Here is a 17,976-nt window from a genome sequence, read left to right as displayed (position 1 = left end):
TGGGATATCTATCACTCCTGACTCCTTCCCAAGTTGTCTGAGATCCTGCTCTCCTAACTCCTACACCCCCCTTTCCTACTTATTTGTTACTTTCTCTTCGGTATTAATTCTCCTTTGCCCAGAATTCAATAGAGTCTCTCAAAGCAGGAGAAGATCTTAGTAAATATTTGTTTAATTGATAGACAATGAGTAGCTCAAAATAATTAGAATTTATAGTTTGTTTTGAGATAGGGCCTCATTCTTTTTTGTTGTTGTTGTTTAATTTATTTTCGAGACAGGTTTCTCCGTAGCTTTTGGTTCCCGTCCTGGAACTAGCTCTTGTAGACCAGGCTGGCCTCGAACTCACAGAGATCCGCCTGCCTCTGCCTCCCTAGTGCTGGGATTAAAGGCGTGTGCCACCATCGCCCAATGGAGTGCCTCATTCTTTAGCCCAGATTATCCTTGAACTAACAGCAAAATCTAGACTGGCTTCAAACTTGAGATCCTCCTTTTTTAATCTTCTGAGTGTTGTGATTACAGGAATAGGCCACCATGTCCAAATTAGAAAGTAAAAGTCTTGTGCTAAGCCTGGTAGCCCACTCCTTTAATCCCAGCACTCAGGAGGCAGTGGATCTCTGAGTTTGAGGCCAACCTGTTCTACAAAGAGAGTTCCAGGACAGCCAGGACTATATAGAGAAACCCTGTCTTGGAAAACAAAAACAAACAAAAAGAAAAGAAAAATTAAAGGTCTTATGAAAACTCACTAGTTAGCCGGGCGATGGTGGCGCACGCCTTTAATCCCAGCACTCGGGAGGCAGAGGTAGGCGGATCTCTGTGAGTTCGAGACCAGCCTGGTCTACAGAGCTAGTTCCAGGACAGGCTCCAAAGCCACAGAGAAACCCTGTCTCGAAAAACCAAAAAAAAAAAAAAAAAAAAAACTCACTAGTTAATAAGATAATTTCAAAATACAATTTTAAGAGAGGGAGAATGATGTGAGATTTCCCTCTGTATGTTGTGATTACCATTGGTTAATAAAGAACAGAGTTAGGTGGGGAAAACTAAACTGAATGCTAAGAAAAAGAAGGGTGGAATTCAGAGAAAAGCCATGTAGCCCCACCAGAGACAGACGCCGGAACTTTAGCCAGTAAGCCACAGCCACGTGGTAGTACATAGATGAATAGAAATGGGCTAAATTTATATGTAAGAGTTAGCCAATAAGAAGCTAGAGCTAATGGTCCAAGCAATGATTTAATTAATATAGTCTTGTGTGGTTATTTCGGGAGGCTGAGCAGCTGGGAACCAACAAGTGGCCTCCATGCAACAGGAGAGAGAGAGGGGGTGGGGGTGGGGAGAGATTGATTTTGGTTTGATGCTGAAGGCATATGCCTTTAATTCCAGCACTTGGGAGACAGCCACAAGCAGATCTCTGAGTTTGAGGCCAGCCTGATCTACAGAGTGAGTTCCAGGACAGACAGGGCTACACAGAGAAGCTCTGTCAAAACAAACAAACAAACAAACAAACAAAAAGGTTGAACATAATTACCCCATGTGAGTGGACAGTGTTGTATCTACAAGATATGGGTTATTAAATGAAAATCTCATTACAAGACATGGGATGCCTCCTTATGAGTCATTGGCTAGGAAGACCCCAGTGGTCTCCAAAGCAACATGGTAACTGCCATTGCCCTTGGTTACCCAACATAATTGCAAGGTAATATCCTATTACTGAAGACACCACACAGTTAGGCTACAGGACATAGAGAAATCAGTGTCAAACCAATATGGAAACTTCCTCTTAGTTGGCTAGGGTAGTATGCAAGCTTCTGGGGGGAGGAAAGACATCAAGGATCTTAGCTAGCACTGGACTTACCTGCTGCAATAATAACTTACCGAGCAAGATATGCCCACTGATCCAATAATGGCATAGCTATTAGACGGGGGCACTAACAGCTTCTGATTGGATTTCAGCCCTATTCCTGCAGAGAGAATGTCATGCCTGTACTTTAATGCTGGTGATCTCCCATGGCTAGGGAGATCATAGGCCATGGGCTAGAATCTGCAAATACTATTTTGCTAAATGATCATACTGTCAAATTAACTTCTGAATATTTATGTTTATACCCATAGGCCTGGATTATTTTTTTCTGTCTGTCTGTCTGTCTGTCTGTCTTTTTCTCTCTTTCTTTCCCCCTCCTTGCTAGGAATGGAAGCCAGGGCCTTCCACATGTCAGGTGAGCACTCTGCCACATCCCAGGTGGTGTGGCTTTATAGGAAAAACTACATGTTAAACACTGACTTGACTTTCATTAAGGGCCCCCTTAGGTTGAAATAGGCTATTTTTACTAGTACTTGAATGTTATCCTGTAGGAAAGACAACAGGGAAGCACTGTAGTGATATTTCATTTATCTTCATTGCCTGAAGTTCAGAGAGAAAAACAGCCACACTGGTCAGTCTTACAGACGATTCTGCAATAACATACACCTTTAATCCCGGGTAGTACATGCCTTTAATCCCAGAGGTACACGCCTTTAATCCTAGAACTAGAGAGGAATATAAAACGGGAAGAAGGCACCTCTCAGACACAGTCTCATTGTAAGATTCCTGGAGGAAGGACTGCCATTTTCTGACCGAGGTCAAGGTAAGAGCCAATGGTTGGTTGCTTTACTTTGCTTTTCAAGTCTTCAGGTTGAGCCCCAATTTCTCTCTCTGAGATTTTATTAATCGTGCTTCAAGCCACGAAGATCTTTATTGAAAAGACAGAGGAAATGCCTGTTGGTAGTCTGGTAGTGTTCTGGTTGCATTGCTCTGACAACAAAAACCCTGGAGTGTAACAACAGGCAGAACTACTATGGAAGCGAAGGCTTGAATAATATTAATGCTCTATATGCTATCCAGTACCAGAGGAAATCTCACTCTTAAGCACTTTATTATCTTTAGAAACACATCTATGAGTAGGGCACAGCAATGCCAGGCAGTACTTCTGTCGCTTGGGAGGTAGGAGGCAAGAGAATCAAAGTGAGTTGAACCCCAGCCTGTGTTAAATAATGAGATCTGGTCTTTGAAGAAGTGTCTTCGTTAGGGTTTCTGCTGCCGTGAAAGACACCATGACCACAGCAGCTGTTATAAAGGGAAGCATTTAGTAGGGGCTGGATTACAGTTCAAAGGTTTAGTCTTCTCATCATGGCTGGAAGTATGGTGAGATGCAGGCAGACATGGTGCTAGACAGGTAGCTGAGAGTTCTACATCTGGATCAGCACACAGCAAGAAGAGAGTGACACTGAGCCTGGCTTGAACATTTGAAATTCAAAGTCCAACCCCTAGTGACACACTTCTTCCAATTAGGCAAAGCTCCTATAGTGTCACTCCCTATGAGCCTGAGGAGGCCATTTTCATTCAAACCACCACAAGAAGAAATGGGTCTACAAGTATGTTACATTACAAGTATTCTTTTTTTTTTTTTTTGGTTTTTCAAGAAGGGTTTCTCTGTAGCTTTGGAGCCTGTCTTGGAACTAGCTCTTGTAGTCCAGGCTGGCCTCGAACTCACAGAGATCCGCCTGCTTTGCCTCCGGGATGTTGGGATTAAAGGCATGTGCCACCACCGCCCAGCTCATTGCAAGTATTCTTAAAGCAACAGTGCCTTCTAAAAGGGGTGGGTGAGATGGTTCTGTTGGTAAAGGCTTTTGGTCTGAAGTCCAAACATCAGAGTTTGAGCCACAAGACCCACAGGGCAGAAGAGAACAAACTCCCACAAAAGACCCAATACATGAGAGTTCAAGAAGCCTTCTAAAATGTAGACTCTTCAGCATTTGAATAATATTCAAATGCTAAATGAAACCTATGTGCAGAGCGGGCACACAGCAACCATGGATATAATTCCAATAGAGCCTTTTCAAAGGGGAAAAACTCGTACAACTTCGAATAGTGACTTATAGAAAGAATCCAACTGGCTCAAAATGCAAGAAGCAGGCAGCAAGTTTTAAGTAAATGCAACATCGTTTTGGGTTTTTATATTTATAAAAAATTGGTAAGGCCAAGATATCAGTATTCTCAATTATCCGGGAAACGACAAGACTAGGTTTGGTTTTCTTTTTTTTTTTTTTTTTAGCTCTTCCGAATCACTCTTGTCCCACAGTATTCCCGGAGGCTGTAGAGGTGTGTGGAGGTGTGTTCGAGGTCCTGGACGCAGCGGGTGGGAGCGGGGGTTTTCGCTCTCAGGACGCTGCCAGCCGGGGAGGCTCCAGCACTCACTTAGGAGCCCTACACTTAACTAGTTACAAGCTTGGGTGCTCAGGGAGCTCCAGGGCGGGGCTTGCAGAATGGGCGGGGAGAGACGGGACGTGCGGCGCGCGCAGCAGCTCGGGGCGGGGCGGGGCGGGGTCGCTGCCGTGCGCGCACGCGCCAATCACAGATGCCGCGAGATGGGTGCTCGCGGAGAGGCTGGGGGAAGTAGAAGGGCGGACTCGAGTCCTCTGAGCCAATCGCCACGCCGCGTCTCCATGACGCGAGACTCTCCCGGGCGCCAAACTCCAGTCGGCGGGCCGGGTGGGTGAGGGCGCCGGGGTAGGGCGCGGGGCCGCGCGGGGGTGGGACTTCCGCAGGGCCCCGGAAGTGGGAGCTGTGTGTTCTCATGCGAACGGGAAGGAGCGTTGGGGATCTGGAGTCTCGAGGTTGAGACATTTTCGGGCCCGAAAGGGGAAGGATCAGTTGCCGCCGCTGCCAAGCCCGCGCCCGCTCTTCTTTGCTGTCTCCGGCCCGGCCCGGCCGTGCCGCCTCTTCTTGCCGTCTCCCTCCTCGGCCGTCCCCGCGTGTTTTGCGCGGTCGCCGGGCACCGGGGCTGCGGCGACGAGCCCGCGGGCGGCCGGTCGGGCGGGGCGGGCGGCTGACAGGTGAGCGGGCCGTCTTCGGCCACCGACGGGGCGGCCTCTCTTCCGCGCCCCGTGCTCGGACCCGCGCCTGCACCAGCCTGTCACTGGGCCGCCATCTTCCCGGAGGGACTGGGCCAGTGGCGGGCAGGGCTGGGCCCAGCCGAGGAGGGACGGCACAGGGCCGGGGCCCGGCGGGGGCCGGCGCTGGGGAGGACGGAGAGAGAGGAGGGGCAGGGCCGTGGAGGGGCCGGCAGGGCAGACCGGACTGTGGCCTGGGCGGCCCAGGTTAGGCTGGACCTGGGAGAACCTGCGGGCCGGGGTCGGAGCCGACTGACACGGCCCTGGCTGGAGAGGACTGGAGCGGAGTGAGACGTGTGCAGAGTTGTCCCCGAGGCCGCGTCCCCTTAGCCTGTGTGGGTTTGCCCATGCAACCCAAGGAGTATGGGCTCGGGGGGGGGGGGGTCGCAGGCCACCAGCGCCCCGAGGTCGAGCCGGCGGGCGCCGGGGACCCGCAGTGCGGCGCCGTGGCCTCGCCCCCCTCGGTCCCGCCGGAGACCGGCCAGACAGCCGCGCTTGGTGCTGCGGGGAGAGATGGCTCATTAGGGAATCGCATTCCTTTAGAACCAGGAAGTTAGGATCCTGTTGCTCGACTGTGTGTTTGGAATGCTGCTACCTTTTCCCCTTCCACAGGATAGACTTGAGCAAGGCCGACTTTGAAACAGTTAAAAAAAAAAATTAAAAATCAGTGTGAAGACTCATGGGTACAGGCCAGGAACCTCTTACCACCTGCTTCTCAGCGGTGTATAATAGAGCCTTAAGTTTGTTTTGAGTTGAGGTCATTGCGTATTTAGTGAATGTAATCCTGTTTCTCCCTTAGTTTTTGGTATAAAGTAGCCTTGAATTTGGACTGACTAGAAATGTGAAAATGATCTTAATTTTTATTTCCATTTGAGACCTTATTGTTGGCCATGTAATACTTTGTCTTAATCATAAACTGGAACTTTGAAGCTTTCCGTAACTGAATAAACAAGAGAAGAGGGCTTCCCATGGCTGCAGTGGAATTAGTTTCTAGTACAGTTAACGGAGGGAGTTTTTAATAGAGGCAGTAGTAACTACAGTGTTTATTTTAGGGTATTTAGCTACTCTCCTTTTCAAATTGAGTTGAATATATAAAATGCGATTTGTTTTGAGATGACGTTTGCAAGACCACAAGAGAAAAGAAGAGTAATGTTCACTTTTTGTGTGATCAGATAGTATGTTTAGTGTGTAGTTTCCATACTCCCCCAGCCTGATTGGCTCTCTTATGAACATCTCAGGGCTAATTTACAGAAGTTGAAATGGTTGTGACTTTTCCTCCGTGCTTAAATACCAAAAGGCAGTTTTGTAATCAAGCTATACAAGAAATAACTTCAGGAGGTTTGCTGGAGTCGCTAAAGTGAAATGCTTCCTGAAGGTTTATTTTTCAGCTGTACATTTCTCCTTAAAACTTAACACTATTTAGAAATATATTTTATCTTGTATTTTGGACAACTAATGTGGCTCGATTGACTTATTTACATGAATAAAAATGGCTTGACTTCTTAGTCATTAGAAGTTACCTTCTTGGTGGCTGAGTTTCTCATCTATAAAAGCCTCATGAGACTGATGTAACTCAAGCATGTGAATATTGGCTGTTTTGCTGTTTTTGTTACTGAATTGCTCTTTTTAATATTCTACCTTACAGCTGTCAACTGTAATTTATTGTTCACATGTATCTGGTGTAGAAGACAGGTTCTGAATCAGAATGTAAATTTGGAGAAAGGAGCTATACTATATTTGAGTAGGATTCAGAGAGAAAATAGATGATTATACGGGTGTACAAGTTTGCTAGCGTTCATATTACTACATTCTGTAGAAGAATAGCTGAAATTAAGTAGCAGCAATTTATATTTAATGTTCTGGGTTGGGGGCTTGCCCATTTTGTAAAAAAAAAAATACCTGAGATTTAAAGAATTGAATTTACTGCCTTCCCTAACTATGCACAAAATTTGACAAAGATACATTTGAACTCTGCTGAAACAAATATTTCACTTAGCTACCTGTTTTCCTGAAGAAGTATTCACAAGTTACCGAAAGGCTAATTCTAAAACGCACAATGCCTTCAAGTTGCTGCAACTACTCAGATTTGCAACAAGATTTGCAAACTTTAGACTTGGTTGATGTTACCGAGCAGAAATGACTGACACACTCCTGTCACTGTTGTTTCTGTGTCATGGGGCATTCATGCGTCTATCAACAATGGGAACTAGGCTTATAATCTAGGTCTTCCACTTTTAGTAAGGTGTGATGGTCTTTGGGATTGGGAAAGTGCTGCGTGGGTTAATTGTTGTAAATTCCTTTTGCTCTTGCCCCTAGAGTTGAAGGCGGAGTTTGTGTGTACTTTCCTAACACATGCAGTGCTCCTGTAGACACTCAAGTTTAAGGGATATTCCTTCCTTAATATCAGATTGTAGAAGCAGGAAAGTTCCCGGGTCCTTTTATAATTGCTGCCATTGAACCATTTCAACTTTTTCTAATGGGAGGAAGAAAATGCAAATGACGAAGTTGAGCCTTCATTGAAAAGGGTTAATGCTGCACTTTATTTTCTTTTGTCATGTGAAGAAATCTGTTTGTTTTTTGTTTTTTCTTTGTAGGCTAATTTGAGAGTACACAGTGAGTCCACTTCTTTCTGAGGGTTGAATTCATGAGACCTCAGTTTAGTTTAAATGTTCTGCTCTGATTTATTTGGCAGTACAGAGGATTGAACCCTGGAACTTGATTATGCCAAGTAAGCACTCCAACACTGATGTACATCCCCGGCCCACGTTTAAAAATAAATTTATATATAATATATACATATAAATATATATATTAAGGCACAAGTCCCACAAAGCTGCCCACAGGTTTTGAGCTTCCTATCTTCCTGCCTCAGTCTTACAGTACTTGTGATTACAAGCCTGTACCACCATGCCAGCTAGTTTGCTCTTGATTGTTAGACTTGTTAATGTCTTTGGAGCTGCTGTTCTCTGCGGTTACCTTAATTAGAAATGAATTTTCTTATTAGGGCATGGAATTGGAATAGTAAGCCTCTAGATTCCCTTAAGAAAAGGGAGGGGCCTTGTGAGGTGGCTCAGCCACTAAGGACTCTTGCTATCCAGCCTGTTGACCTGAGTTCAGTCCTCAGAACCCATATGGTAGGAGAGAACCAAGTTACCTTCTAACACAATAAATAAATACATGTGAAAGCAGAAGCAAAACCAGAAGAGAAGGAAAATAAATTCCAACTTGGAAATATTTCCCCTTAATGTTGAGACTTAAAAGCTGCTTTATTTTTTCCCATGTATAGATGTCTTCCTTAGGAACAGGGAAAATTATTAGCTTAGCTATGCTTCCTTCCTTTCCATTCCTTGCCCCTGCCCCCACCTCTTGCCTCTGTGCCCCTTATAAAGTCTATCTTTGCACCACTTTTTGTTAAAGCTGGCATGACCCCTATTTTAATCTTGAAGGATTTGCATTGGAGTGATGCTGCTGGTTTCATGATCTTTTTTTCTTGCCGTCCCTATCACCTTAGCTTCTCAGGCCTAGGCATTGTGGTATTGAAAATATTTCATACTTAACACAAATGGGAAATATGCTGCCTCATTATTTTTAAAGGGAGTTTAATATCTGCTGATACAAGACTCAGTTATTATTGAAAATAGCCTTTTGAAGTTTGTATGCTAATTCTTCCTTAAAGTTTGTTAATCAGGATGATTCTTATTTGCTTGATTAAAATACTTCTGTGTTCACGCAAGCTGCTCTGCTCATCTCCCTCCAGATGCTGCCTTTCAGGCACATCCTGGTTGCTTGGCCTTTCCTAGACATTTATCAGTACTGTCCTAAGCTCCATATCTTGTCCACTGTGAACCCATTTTGTCTCCATTCGCTTCTCCAAGATCATCTAGGCCTTCCTGCCCTCTGTGCCTCCCTTTCCCCACAGTATGCTGCCTTGACTCTTGGTAGTGTTTTTGCTTGAAATTGGATGCCCCTCCCCAAGACATTTTTAAAGTTTTGCCTAGTTATTTAATACTGGTAAGATGGCTCTTTAGGCATCGTTGCCTCGGTTTCTGAATTTAGACTGAGTGCTTCTCCCTTGCTGCAGCACCCTGAGTGTTCCTTTATCTATTGAGTACACAGTTTACTTAGGGACACTTTTTGTGGGGAAGGCCTCTTACATTTACAATCTTTTTGTCCAGTTCAAGGCCTGAAGTGCTGAGGATGGAAGCAGGGCTAGGAACATCTCCCATTTGTGTAAAAGAAATTACTGATCATGTATTTGTCTGTGTCTCTTAACAAAAGTACACACCTAAAAAGGATACATTACTAAGTTTCTTCTAGTGTTACTTTTACAAAGTTTTAGCTGACTTTTCATAGCTGTACTTATTGCATAACGTATCTTAGGCACAGTAATTTAACTATGGGATCTTAAATTTTATTGCCTTTGGTCTTTAAACATCTCCCCTTTTGGTAGACTTTTTTTTTTTTGCTTTCTATATTTTGCTTTAAAATTACATTATATCTTAACAAAACCCAAAGCAATTATAGTTTTTCTAATGTACTTATAATGTAATATTCTATTTAACGTCATGTACCCTGGCATTCAGATACTGGTGACAGCTACATACTTCCTTGATAGTTACAGTTTGTCATTGTGTATTATGTCATGTCTGCCTTAGGCTTTTTTTATTTCCTTTTCTTGATGTATTTTTTTCATCATTCTTATGGCACTATAACATGCCATGCTCATTATTTATTTGTGCTCTGTGTCTTTACTCTAACTTCCATGAATTATACAGGGGATTTTGTCTGTTTAATAAAACATTAATTAATAATACATTGTTATGAACCCAGATCCCAGGAGACACATAATGTGCCAGAATGATTTGGTTTTAGTCCTCCCTCCCTCCCCCCTCCCCCTCCCCTTTTCTGTGGTGCTAGGAATTAAACCCTATGCATCCCAAAATGCTCTAGAGTTTTACCTCTAGCTCCCTGAGAAATTTAATAAATCCCAGCCTTGTGATGGTGAATAAGCAAATGTCTGGTCTTCTTTTGGCTGTACCTGGTGTCCACTAAGGCAGGCACATAGACACTTAACACAGTGTAAAACTCGGTGTTCATAGGTCAGGGATGTGTACCTGGAGGGACGTACTGAGAGAAGACAGGAGACGAGAGTAGCCCTTTCAGCAAAGAGAATAATGTTGCAGTGACCCTGACATGGGCAGGAACAAAGAGCTTGTGATAAATTAATGTAGAAATGACTCAATGAGGTGAAAGAGCTGGAAGAAGTAGGTAGGAGCTGGCCTTAGAGGGCCTAGGATGTCCCTTGTAGGTTTAGAATTTTGTTGTTTATTCTGAGAATATCAGGAAACACTTGGAAGGTTTTTAAGTAGTGAATTACATGATCTGGATTGCCTTTTAAAAATAATTGTTCCGAGGTTGGTAAGATAGCTGAGCAAGTTAAAGATGCTTGCCACCGAGCTCACAAACGGTTCATTTGACCCCCCTTATCCCAGAGGATTAAAAGGGCAAAACATTTCCTGGAAGTTTTACTCTACCACAAGTATGCCATACATAAATAAAGACAACAAAATGAAAACATTTTAAGAAATACTTGTTCTGCTTTATGGAAAGCGATATGAAAGAGGCAGAAATGAATGCACAGATAGAATTATACTCAGTGGCAAGGCACAATCCCTACTTATTCTTCTCTTGGTCATAGTTGAAAAGGCCCAGTTCCTGTATAAATGAAAAGTATACCTTGCTTTAGTTTTTGTTGTACAAAATTGTTGTTGTTTTTCGAGACAGGGCTTCTCTGTACAGCTCTGGATTGTTCTGGAATTTATTTGTAGACCAGACTGGCCTTGAACTCAGAGCTCCACCAAGCTTTGCCTCCCAAGTACTGGGATTAAAGCATGTGCAACCAACACCCAAAAAAAGGATGCAGGTTTAGAAAGTTCAGATTTTATCAGAGCAAACTGATTAACATTCTTTTAAGTAACATCTCTGAAAAATGGGAACATCTTGTCACATTTCATGAAGCTTTGTGTTTTTATTGTGGGTTGATGCAATACACAATACAGGATGCAAACACTTTGGCCAACTTGATATAAACTTACAGGTGGCTTCAGTGATTGTTACTCTTTCTGAACAGTTTCAATATTCATTTTAAATAATACCTTGTACAACCTTTCTATAAACACCTGTAATCCCAGTACTTGGGAATTGGAGGCAGAATGAGCAGGAGTTCAAGGCCTGGGCTATATGAGAAACCCCCCCCCCCTTTCTCTCTCACACACAGCTTTTCTAGTCCCTAAAGTCTTGATGATAATTTTTTGGGCCCTCCTTTCCTTGTTGTTTACATTGTATCCTTATGTTTTGTTGTTGAGATTTATATCCCAGTTAAGCACCTATGCTTTAGTCAGTAACAGTAACCTGTAAAGTTATTCTTCGTTATTTTGTAACTAGGGTCTGCAAAGAGGGAAAAGTTTTGTCTAGTTGGAGAACAGGTGGTACTTCTTCCTTACAAGGGATCAGAAAGATCTCCTTTCTGAAGGACTTTAATGGGATGTAAGTCCATTGTCTTCACCAATTAACTGATGTGTAACCAAAACCTTTTAAAAGTAGATTTAAAGTCCTGTTGGAAAAGTTTGCTTTTAAACTCAGAAAGCTAAAAACGTTTTCTTTTATGCTTTTAGGCGGTAAAAGTGTGTAAAAGACAATCTGTAGTATTTTAATTTTGTTAGTGTGTCACATGAATTCTGTCTACTTATGTGGGTGCTTGGTTTTACTCTCAGCTCAAACTAACTAGCATGATCAGTAAGTCCTGTTAACCTTAGTGACTGACACCCATACTTCTCCAGTTATTGTTACCATTGCCAGAATGCAAATTAGTGTTTCTTTGGGGGGGGGGGGTTGAGTCAGGGTTTCTCTGTAGCTTTGGAGCCTGTCCTGGAATTAGCTCTTGTAAACCAGGTTGGCCTTGAACTCACAGACGTCTGCCTGCCTCTGCCTCCCCAGTGCAGGAGTTACAGGTGTGTGCCACCACCACCCTGCTTAGTGTTGCTCTTTAACAACAAGGTCAATTGGAGTACACAGAACAGACAGCTGTGTATATGAGTAATTGGTGAGCCAGCAATATTTGCTTCTTTATACCATTAGAGAGGGAGAGAATCATAGGAGAAAATACAGGAAGTTGTGTCCCCAATGATTATTGTATGTTCTGCACTTTTTCATAGTTTCTCTTACTCTTTTCTATATAATGAACTTAAACCTCTTCTATTGAAATTATCCTTCAGGACTGACTAACTTTGAGCGAGTTAAACCTAAACATAAAAAATTAGAGGTAGAAACTAGAATTGCCAAAACCCAACCCAAAGTGCTGGAAGCAATCAGGATCATAGAATTTCAATCTCTATGACATGGGAAATTTGAACTGTTTCTATGGAATGCCTTGCAATTTAGAAGATTGTATTTTAGTGGGTTTCACCCAAACTCAGGAATACTCTTAGCGTACTGTGTCTTTCAGAATATTTAAAGTACTTGTTATTGTGGTGGGTTATAATATATGTTATATGTTTTTCATGAAACACATGAGGTTACACTGAAGGTAAAAAACTATACAGATATTTTTGCAGATCTGTTAAAGACTCCAAAATTATATCAGCTCCTAGTTTTATGGGGGAGGCAAGAATGCTGAATCATTTAACTTCCAGTTTTCAATTGAGTGTGTGGAGGTGAAATTGAATAAGTTTATTGTAAAGAATAGCTACTAAGTGTTTAGGATTACCATAGCATTTAATAAGCTTTAGTCCAGTTCATGAAGTATTTTGTTTTTATTAATGTCATTGTTACCTGTCTGGAATTACTAGATGCTCATATAGTGTTAGGTAAAAATTCATACCACTTTGAGGTAGTACAGTTATTTTCTGAGATTTTGAGTTTTAGTCTACACTCATTTGTCAGTTGAGATTTGATAACTAGTTGTCAATCACCAGGGAAGCAGCATCTCATCATGGGGTTTTAGAGCTCTGAAGACTCTGAAGTCCACAGAAGTTGCTCTTAGAAATACAGCTAGCTGGTTAGTGGCAGAATCAGGACTAACTCACTGCATTTCAGAGTCTAGATATGGAGTTGAGACTGGTCCTCATCCAGCTCCTGGTCTTCTGCCTCTTCCCCAGTGTGGACCCAGCCCAGGCTCATTGCACTTAGTTGTAGTGCTCAGTCAGAACACTTGTGAGCCTGTAAAATGAGCCTTGACATTGATGAAAACATTAACTTTATTTCTCTTGCAGAGTTTTAAAGAAACATTTTACTTTTAACAGCAGATTATTTTATTAAAGATTTATTTGCATTATTTTTACAGGGGTAATGGGTGAGTGGCTAGGGAAGCCAGAGGTATTGGATCTACCTAGAATTGAAACTATAGGCTACAGGCAGTTGTGAACTGCCTCATGTGGGTACTGGGAATGGAACTCTGGTTCTCTGGAAGATCAGTACTATTTTCTTAATCTTAAGCACCATCTTTCTAGCCCTAAAACAGATTCTTGAAGCTTTCAAAATGGTCAAAGTAATTCTATTTGTTGCTTATGATGGGGATAGATTCTGAAATGCAGTTAGGCCATTTAATTATTGGGAATATATTGAATACCTTAGAATGCTTAACACAGACAGGATAGGCTAGTCACTTCACATAGCCTTTTGATGTAGTCAAGGTTTACGCGGAGAGATTTGTAATAATGCCGCCCACACAATATGGCATGCTGTTTTATAGGAATATTTTTTAATAAATGGTATATCCAAACAATAAAAGTTTAACATGATAAATAAATAAACTAATAAGGGTCATTTATGGTTATTATTGAGTATTATCTGTACATTATTGCACGTGTTTTTACATACCTGGCAGCGCAGTAGGTTTGTTCCTATCAGCATTGCTACAATGGTGAGTAATACGTTGCAACTAGATATTAGATATGTTGCAACAGCTACAGCAGTAGTAGGCAGTTGGAATTCTTATTTTTTATTTACCTATTGTGTGTCAGGGGGTGGGGTGGTGGGAGGGTTTGTACATGTGAGTGCAGGTGCCCATAGAAGCCAGAGAGAGCATGTCAGATCCTTTGGAGTCGGAGTTAACAGACAGTTGTGAGTCTCTTGATATGTGTTCTGGGAATCAAACTCCAGGCTTTTGCAAGAGCATTGTCCTAGGGTTTTTATTGCTGTGAAGAGACACCATGACCATGGCAACTCTAAACAAAAAACAAAACAACAAAAAAACATCTAATGCTCATTTCCAGTTTTAGAGGTTCAGTCCAGTATCATGATGGGGAGCATGACAGCATGCAGGCAGATATGGTGCTGGAGTAAATAGCTGAGAGGCCTATGACTTGCAGGTAACAGGAAGTCAACTTGAGACACTGGATGGTATCCTGAGCATAGGAAACCTTAAAGCCTGCCCTACAGTGACACACTTCCTCCAACATGGCCATACCCACTCCAACAAAGCCACACCTCCCAGTAATGCCACTCCCTATGAGATTATGGGGATCAGTTACACTCAGACTACCACAAGCATCAAGTATTCTTACTCAGTGAGTTATTTCTCCAGCCCCCATTCCCTGCCCCACATTTTAAGCTCCATTGTAATGTATAGGGCCACCATTATGTTTGCATTATCCTTGTCTTAAATGTTATGTAGTACATGACTGTATTCAAGGAAAATTAAGGATTTTGTCATTTTAGAACCAGAAACCTTGATTCAGATAGGGAGGTAGTAATATATTTTGTAATTAGAACTTTCCAATTTGTATAATATAGACAGATGATTATAATTCACCTTTAAGAAAGAGTAATTAAAGTAACTAAAATTACATGGTTTTCTTTTTTTTTTTTTTTTTTTTTTTTTTTGGTTTTTCGAGACAGGGTTTCTCTGTGGCTTTGGAGCCTGTCCTGGAACTAGCTCTTGTAGACCAGGCTGGTCTCGAACTCACAGAGATCCACCTGCCTCTGCCTCCCGAGTGCTGGGATTAAAGGCGTGCGCCACCACCGCCCGGCATGGTTTTCTTACTAAAGCATTCATACAGATGTTCATTTTAGTATCCTTGGTACTAACATTGGAGCCTATCTATCTATGGGCCCCAAGGTCCATTGTCACATCTTGTATTTGTGTGTGTAAATTGTTGTTTGCTTGTTTGTCTGGTTTTGGTTTTTCAAGACAGGGTTTCTCTGTATCCCTGGTTGTCCTGGAACTCACTCGGTAGACCAGGCTGACCTCGAACTCAGAGATTTGCCTGCAGTTTCACTCTGTATCTCTTGGCTGGCCTTAAGCTCACAGAGATGCCCCTGCTTCTGCCTCCCTAGTGCTGTAATTAAAGATGTGTACCACTATGTCCAACATCCATGGCCCAAAAAGAGACTCAGAGGGAAGGAGATTTTTTAAATATTTATTTATTTGTGAAAAGCTTTGCTGTAGTCTAGTTTGCTGTGTTCAAGCAAAACAACTGGTATGTATCTGGATCTCAGTTTAACAATAGTTTCCCCACAAAATTAAAGAGTTGAATACTTGCAACAGCTCACACTCAGAACAATGTACTTGTCTTATAATTCAGAAGACAGCTATTGATATATTTGCATTCTTCAAAACACCTGTTTTATAGTTTGGGACTGTTTAAAGGCCACAAGACAGTTTACTTTGTGTTATCTAGTTCAGGAAGGACAGAAAACGATCTCGTTTTCTAGTTTCATACTTTAAACTCATGATGACAATACTCCCTCTTGCAAAGAGCTAGTGTTGTGCAGTACCGTGGATCCAGAAGACACATAATGTGTATCTGGGCTTACATCAGACATGCAGGCTCTAGATGGGGTAGTCCCCCTCTATAATCCTAGGTCTCAGGAAGAACAGTTGGAAGGATTTCACCTTCAAGGCTGGTGTGTTCAACGTAACAAGATCAGCTCTAATGAGAATGTTTAATGTTATCATTAAAACTGGAGGTATATACCACTGAATAGTACTGAATAAGTTCATTTAACTTACTAAAAAGTAGCTAAACATCAGTGTTGCTGAGCAGTTTTACCAAGCTTCTCTCTCTCTCTCTCTCTCTCTCTCTCTCTCTCTCTCTCTCTCTCTCTCTCTCTCTCTCTAAAGCAAACAAAACTGACTTGTGGTCCTAAAGGTTGAGCTCAGGTCCTCTCATGTGGTAGGCAAGTACTCTGCCTCTGAGCCACACCCTTACAGCTAATTAGAATTAATACTGGTATGGATTCTCTGCGTGCTTAAAACTTACTATGTAACTATATTACCCACTGGAAAGGGAGTGTAATCCTAAATGCCCTGAGTTATAACCCACTTTCAGATCTTTTAAAGTACTAAGCCAAAATGAGATTTGATTCTGAGTCTATTTCTGAACTTGTTTTTTTTTTAAATGTTGTATCACTTCTATACATTGGCTATTCTGCAGAGAAAGAATATCCATTATGTTTTAATAGTACCATTTACACTGTTACTTTGGGAAACTTTAAAGTGTCTGCAGTTGTAAAGCTTGATACTTGAAGACCAGTTTGATGCTGTGACTTTGTGAACAGTTTGATGCTTCAGAATTTTTGAGTCTAGCTGTTGTTTCTCAGGAATAGTCATGACTAGGTGTCCTAAAGCAAGTTGTGTGCCTGGTACTGCATTGCCTCTATGTTCTAAGATGTCTGTTGATCTAAGATGTGCTGTTGATGAGAAAACCCAGGTGAGTGAGGTTGTTGTGCCTGGTAGGGATGGAGTCCAGTTCCCAGTTGGTGCTCATCATGCCTTCGTGGAGCACAACTCCTAGTCAGACTTTTTAGCCTTTGTTCACTCTGAAGGGTTCTAAGAATTTGGAGTAGTATATTTGGTTCACAGATGATGATTTTTCTGAAGAGTTTAGTGACAATTGGAATGTAGAAATGAAGCTTATTTAAGAAAAGGCTAAAATGTATTTGCAGGTTTCTGGCTTAGGTATTGGACATTTATATTAAATGTTTTCCAGTGAGAGAGTTCATTAAGTTTGGAGAAGATTTCTAAAACAATGGTTTTACCTGCCTCTCCCATACAAATAATTTACATAGTATGTGTTTGCCATTCAGACACTTCTTAGTGATTTGTTGTTTTAATATTAAATTAATTTTTAATGTCTTTAATTTTATATGTAAACTCTCAGATCTCAAGTGCATTCTTGTATGTACACATACTAAATCTAGAGACTAAAATGAAAATGAAAATTTACTCAGGGTAATTTTATCCTAACTTAGAAATACCATCTTTTGTGAGTAACCCATCATTTGGAATGAAGGTTTTACTTGGAGTCATCTCATTTCTTGTGCTTTCTATCTTAATTGCTAGGCAATTCTTCTCACATTTATTGTCACAAAAAAGAGTTATTAGACACACACTTAATGGGATTCTGCTTTAGTAGGTACTGTGTTAGGAGCACCATGGTGAGCAAGAAAGCCAGGCAGGCACAGGCAGTGCCTTTCCCTGTGACAAAATTTTGGAGTTGGTGGGATGACCATAATTTGTGCTATATTCCAGGGTAAAAGGGCTACTATAAAATAACAAAACACAGACCTTGTTGGGAGGAAGAAAAGTAAAACCCAAATAGCTATGTTTATTTCTACTTCATCCGGAGGACAGACTAGAGAGTTTGAAATGAACTGAGGAGGCCCATGCTTAAGGAAGGCCAGCTTGCCTGGTGAAATCCTAGGTGTAAAAAAACTTAAGACGTTAGAGTAGTAATTTATTTCACAGATACGGCTTTCTGAAGATTTAGTGACATGGAATGTAGGAATGAGCCTTATTTGAGAAGAGATAATACCAGTTAATTTGCAGGCCTTTTTTTGTTTTTTAAGACAAGGCTTCTCTCAAACTCATAGAGGTCCATCTGCCTCTGGTTGCACCACCACACCCGCTTATTTGCAAGGTTTTGATTGGCAGTGGTTTGCATGTACTTGAAATAGGGATTATCTATTTTTATGTTTTAAAAGGGCCATGGGGCTAATGACTTTAAACAATTAATATATAGGAATTTGTTAGATCATAACAATTTCACTATG

General features: G+C 41.8%; 1 protein-coding gene across 2 annotated transcripts in view; it reads left to right on the top strand.

Annotated features, from left to right (window-relative positions):
• Positions 1–4,725: 4,725 nt before the first annotated feature.
• The window catches only part of Larp4b (La ribonucleoprotein 4B), a 75,996-nt gene continuing 62,745 nt past the window's right edge, over positions 4,726–17,976 (top strand). For both annotated transcript variants that reach the window (XM_075970259.1, XM_075970260.1), the window contains exon 1: positions 4,726–4,866. The gene's annotated coding sequence lies outside the window, so the exon portion shown is untranslated. The remainder of the gene's footprint in view (positions 4,867–17,976) is intronic.

This window comes from Microtus pennsylvanicus, chromosome 4 (genome assembly GCF_037038515.1).
Source record: "Microtus pennsylvanicus isolate mMicPen1 chromosome 4, mMicPen1.hap1, whole genome shotgun sequence".
NCBI lineage: Eukaryota > Metazoa > Chordata > Mammalia > Rodentia > Cricetidae > Microtus > Microtus pennsylvanicus.
This window is presented reverse-complemented; position numbering and strand designations above follow the sequence as displayed.